The following is a 6,451-nucleotide window of genomic DNA, read 5'->3' as shown; positions in this document are numbered from 1 at the left end:
AAAAGAGTATTAGGTGTTGCTCTATTCATGAGAACTTATTTAATCTACATCTGGAAAATGCTTTTTACAGCTATAAGCCATGGTAGGTGTGTTGCTATGGGTTTCAAATATTCATAAACACCATCATTATAAAAGATAATGTCTGCTTCTTACTTGAATGTCACGCACACAAATATATATGAAGTGTGGAGGGATCATAACAACACATCATAAGAGGCCCAAAGCTGTGATGGAAATACAGAATTTCAAGGCTACGATTAGGATTGGATGGAAGTGTAACCTACCATGAAGATATAAAGTGCCAGTAGCATTGTCAGACCCTAACATGATGTCTTGACAGTTACATATTCTTATCAACAGCTCACACTCCAAAAATATTTAATTTACAGCTTTATAAAATGGAAAACAAATAATTAAAAAGAAAAATCCTCGTGTTTCATGTAATTTGACCAAAACACTCACCGGAAACATCAATAGTTATAGGGCTGGACCTACTTTGCTTACAGCAGTGCTATAAGTCTTCATAGCATCGATTCAACAAGATGCTGGAAACATTCCTTAGAGATTCTGGTCCATACTGAGGTTACAGCAACATCCATGATGTTAATCTCCTGTTCAATCATAACCCCAAGATGCTCTATTAGACTGAGATCGGTTGACAGTGGAGGTCACTTAAGTACCGGTACACCGATTTCATTGTTGTGCTCAAGAAACCAGTTTGCCATGATTTTTGTTTGAATATGGTGTATATGTTTATATATGCAACTGCAAAGTAACTCAGAGAACAACACTACTTTAATTAAGAGAAACTTTATATAAATATTAAACATCAGATGGCATTTCTCCGTGAAATAACACCAACATTTCAAAGAACTCTAGCTGATTACAGTATCAAATCATCTGTTGGTGTGTGGGAAGTTTTGATTTAAAAAAAGGCATTATGTGAAGATGTTGCAGGATAATAAAGAAACATGGTGCTTTGAGATCTTAGTTTGTATCAGATCAAAAGTGTAAAACCTGTGATAACTTTCAGATAATAAAGAGATTCTAGTTATTAGAGATGAGAGAGAACAAAGGGGCTGGGTTGAAAAGAAAGGAAGGGGGTAGATGAAGGAAATGTTTGTGCACAGAGAGAATCAGATAGTAAGATCGAGTGTCTGAGACGAGGAAGGAGAATAAGGTTGAGAGCGGAAAATCAACAGCAGACGAACGGGAAGAGAAATAAAAAGTAACAAAAAGGATGAGGAAGCCTTATGGAAAGATGAGCTTAGAGACTCCTTGCAGTCATGGGAACTGTCTGAACAAAGTAGAAAAAGAGAACATATACACAGTGTCACCGGACCGAGTAGCGTGAACCGAAACTGGACTCAGGCGCAGAAACCCAGAACAGAGACAGCATTTAACAATATTGTATTGGTTAGGCTTAGAGTTTGGAAATGTGGCAAGGACAAAAGCAATGAAACGTAGAGCTTGGTGTGGCATGTCCTGGGTAACGCAGAACTGGAAGGAAGGTTGCCGGTTCGAGCCCCAGCTCGGGCAGTCTCGGTCGTTGTGTCCTTGGGCAAGACACTTCACCTACCGCCTACTGGTGATGGCCAGAGGGGCCGATGGCGCGATATGGCAGCCTCTGTCAGTCTGCCCCAGGGCAGCTGTGGCGACAACTGTAGCTGCCTCCACCAGTGTGTGAATGTGAGAGTGCATGAATAGTGGTATTGTAAAGCGCTTTGAGGGTTCCCGAAAAGCGCTATATAAATGCAATCCATTATTATTATTATTATTATTATTATTATTATTATTATTATTAGAGAGAGGGAACGGGGCCTGAGATGCAGACTAGAACTGGGCAGTAAGCAGTCATATTACAGGAGGAGAAACAGAGCGATGACAGGAGGGCGACGGGGATCCAGGGTGAGCTGAGTGGCGTGGAGAGGCTGACCTGAGATCCGGAGGTTAGAGATGGAGTGTGATGGCAGGAGGGCAGGCAGGCGAGGCACACAGAGTGATTTCCAGAATGGTGGCTTGGTATCCTGAGTCCGAGAGTAGAGCGTGAGCCATAGTGAATCCAGAAACTGCAGGAACTGGAGGAGGTGGCCCTGCCCAGGGGCGGATCCCAGGTATGTTCAGGAGCCTCACGGAAATCCCAGCCACCCACCGCGGACCATGACACACAGCTACATTTATGAAAGGTTATACACACGTGTCATGTAACCAGTGGCGGTCCTAGCCTTTTTGGCGCCCCGGGCGAACACTCCCTCTGGTGCCCCACACACATAAAACATATTAAGGATTGTACATTAACATAAAACTGTTGCCGGAACCAGACTGAATTTTACCAGAGAAACACACACACACACACACACGAAGAGAGAGAGAGTATGCGTTGTATGCAAACGACTACCAAACAGCCATCATAATTCGTCATACAATGAGAACAGGACAAATCAACAATTGACAATGACTAATTAATATTAAAATCTGTAATCTAATGTATTGTTTGGAGTTTAGTCTGTTACTGTTACTATTTTTACCATTTCTTTTTGGAGCAACTGTAACCCACATAATTTCCTAAGGGATTAATAAAGTATTCTGATTCTGATTGTTTCAGGGTGACCTGCCATTATCTAATGACACATCAGCTTACCTGTATCTTTTGCTCATTTCTCCTCCTCTTCTTTTCTAAACTGAGCACCTGATGGCTTTGAACTTTTCTTGTCCATCTTCTATTGGTTTTAATTTTTCACTCCAGTATGAACACAAATCCACCAACTCGAGGATCACCCTAGTTCACAGATTCACTTTGTCTAAGGTGTATTTCTGGGATTTCACACAAACCAGGATTCAAATCATGAATATATAATGGACTTGGATTTACCTCACGCTCACTTTTCGCGTATAGAATTTTGAAAAAACATCGGCGCAAATTCTGTATCATAATGTCTGGTGTTTTCGTGTTTGTTGTTTTGTTTTTATTTTGTTTTATTTTGCGAGTTGGTTATTAGACGCCGCTTCAGCCAGCCAGAGAATCCCCCCATCGCCACGCCCTCTCCTTCCTGTGCTGCAAGCAGCAGGCGCACCTCGCAAACGGAGGGCACCCTTACTCCCAGCAAATGGGTGATAGAAAACCGATTGGTGCCTATGCCATTCCCAATATGCGCTGGCATGACGTCGGGGAAGCATGAGTACGAGCAGTTTTTTTTTTGCCGATGCCCATGATGCTGCCCCCCACCACGATGCTGCCCCGGGCAACTGCCCGTGTCGCCCGATCGTGGCTCAAGAGTTGGGAGTTCGCCTTGTAATCGGAAGGTTGCCGGTTTGAGCCCCGGCTCGGACGGTCTTGGTCGTTGTGTCCTTGGGCAAGACACTTCATCTACCGCCTACTGGTGTTGGCCAGGCGATATGGCAGCCTCGCTTCTGTCAGTCTGCCCCAGGGCAGCTGTGGCTACAACTGTAGCTTGCCTCCACCAGTGTGTGAATGTGTGTGTGAATGGGTGGATGACTGGGTGTGTAAAGCGCTTTGGGGTCCCTGGGTGGGACTAGTAAAAGCGCTATACAAATACAGGCCATTTATCATTTACCATTCAAGACCGGTCTTGGTCTCAAGACCACTTTTACTTGGTCTTGTCTTGGTAAGATAAGATAAGATAACCTTTATTAGCCCCACACGTGGGAAATTTGTTTTGTCACAGCAGGAAGTGGACAGTGCAAAATTTATGAAGCTAAAATTAGAATACAATAAGAATAAATACAGTACACAACTGTAGAGAATAGAATAAAATAAAATACTATATACAGTAGAATAAAATAGAATAAAATATACAATAAGATAAAAATAGAATACAAATGCTATATACAACTGAGTAAAAATACAACGATGCCAGAAAAGATTATTTCACTTAGTGTTATTGCACATGTGTGGATGTGTGTGTTTGATCAGTTAAAGTCTTTATTGTCTTTATTTAAAGTTAAAGTCTGACAGCAGTGGGGAGGAAAGACCTGCGAAATCTCTCCGTCCCACACCGTGGGTGCCGCAGTCTCCCACTGAAGGAGCTTCTCAGTGCTGTCACAGTCTGCTGCATGGGGTGGGAGATGTTGTCCAACAGGGATGACAGCTTAGCCACCATTCTCCTGTCACTCACCACCTCCACTGGATCCAGAGGGCATCCTAGAACAGAGCTGGCCCTTCGGATCAGCCTGTTCAGTCTCTTCCTGTCCCCGGCAGAGATGCTGCCGCCCCAGCAGACCACGCCATAAAAGATAGCAGAAGCCACCACAGAGTCGTAGAAGGTCGTCAGGAGTGGGCCCTCCACTCCAAACGACCTGAGTCTCCGCAGCAGGTACAGCCTGCTCTGCCCTTTCCTGTAGAGGGCGTCTGAGTTATGAGTCCAGTCCAGTCTGTTGTTCAGATGAACACCAAGGTACCTGTAGCTGTCGACAGCCTGAATGTCCATACCTTGGATGTTCAGTGGTTGCAGTGGAGAATGCTTGTGCCTGCGGAAGTCTACCACTTCCGCAGGCACAAGTTTTACTGGCATTGATCTGGAGGTAGTTCAGCTGTCACCAGTCCACAAAGTCTTGAGTCAGTCCTCTGTACTCCTTGTCGTCCCCATCAGTGATGAGGCCGACTATTGCAGAGTCATCAGAGAACTTCTGCAGGAAGCACTGGGTGGAGTTGTGGGAGAAGTCTGCAGTGTAGATGGTGAAGAGGAACGGAGCCAGAACCGTTCCCTGTGGGGCCCCCGTACTGCAGACGACCCTGTCCGACACACAGCCCTGAGTTCTCACATACTGTAGTCCAAAATCCAGGTAGTGAGGTGATGGTCCACTCCAGAGTTCTCCAGCTTGTCCTTCAGAACCGAGGGAAGAATAGTGTTGAAGGCACTGGAGAATGGTAAATGGTAAATGGCCTGTATTTATATAGCGCTTTACTAGTCCCTAAGGACCCCAAAGCGCTTTACATATCCAGTCATCCACCCATTCACGCACACATTCACACACTGGTGATGGCAAGCTACATTGTAGCCACAGCCACCCTGGGGCGCACTGACAGAGGTGAGGCTGCCGAACACTGGCGCCACCGGGCCCTCTGACCACCACCAGTAGGCAACAGGTGAAGTGTCTTGCCCAAGGACACAACGACTGAGACTGTCCAAGCCGGGGCTCGAACCGGAGAAATCAAAGAACATGATTCTCACAGTGCTTCCAGCGGTCTCCAGGTGAGCGAGGGAACAATGTAGGAGGTGAATGACGGCATCATCCGCTCCAATGCCAGGTTGGTAGGCAAACTGTTATGGTCTCGGGTCCCTTGGTCTTGTCTTGGTCTCGCTGTCTCAGTCTTGCTGTCTCAGATCGACATAGTGGTCGGGAGATTTGGAGTCAACAGTATCCACGGCACACAACGTAACATTCGATAATGTGTCATGAGCAAAAGCATCAGCTCTAAGAGCCGTGCTTAGAGAGTGCTTTGTAGTGAATCAGAAGAGCCGACTCCCATTGAGCGAGAGCCGGCTCCTCACTTAATTTCCTTTCGCTGCTCAGCTCTCACACAGTGGCTCAGCTATGCTTCAATCGCTCCATATTGTGGCCAATCGCATGCGAGGATATAGGATAATATCATTATGTGAAAAACAGAGAGGGTGAGAGACGCGACAGTCAAGTGGAGCGTGTGTCTGTCCTCTCAGTAAGTGAGTGAGGCAGTAGACAGCGGTGAGGAGGGCTGTGCGAGTGCATCACAAAAACACATAAATATGCCTGACACCTGTAAACGAAGCAGCATCTGGCTGCAGTTTAAAGACTTTTTTGTCTCGGTCTCGTCTCGACTTTGTCTTGGTCTGGACTCGGTCTGTCTTGGTCTTGTCTTGGTCTCGATACCCTCTGGTCTTGGTATTGTCTTGGTCTTGGATTAGGCGGTCTTGACTACAAGTCTAGAAGGTATGTTGCTGTACTGCTATAACATTACTTTATTTGTATTCAATTCAATTTATATAGCACCAAATCACAACAGCAGTCACCTTGAGGTTCTTTATTTTGTAAGGTAACAACCTTACAATAACACAGAGAAAACCCCAACAATCAAGCTACCCTCTTTGAACAAGCGCTTAGTGACAGTGAGAAGGAAAAACTCCCTTTAAACTGATGGAACCCCTTGGAGACCATCTGCAGTGACTGGTTAGGGGTAACGGGAGGGAGAGAGGACAAAGCACAGGTTAAAATACACAACACAAAACATGGGTTTGATGAATTCACTTACTATTACTAGTTTTTAGAATGTCTTTAGCATTTTACTCTTACGCTTTCTTAAACATGATGATTTTATGTACACAGGTTGACTTTTAATCAGAGCAGAGCAGTTGTTACGTTTAGACAGTGAGTCATACAACACTAGACCAGGATTCCCACATTAAGGTCTCCCACTTTGTTGCACTATGGGCCTTTAGGTGCAGCTACTGAGCAG

The sequence above is a fragment of the Mchenga conophoros genome, linkage group LG15 (assembly GCF_057382185.1).
Source record: "Mchenga conophoros isolate Kocher_MC1m ecotype Shallow Benthic linkage group LG15, M_conophoros_male_GT1.1, whole genome shotgun sequence".
Lineage (NCBI taxonomy): Eukaryota > Metazoa > Chordata > Actinopteri > Cichliformes > Cichlidae > Mchenga > Mchenga conophoros.
Note: the sequence above shows the minus strand (reverse complement) of the source record.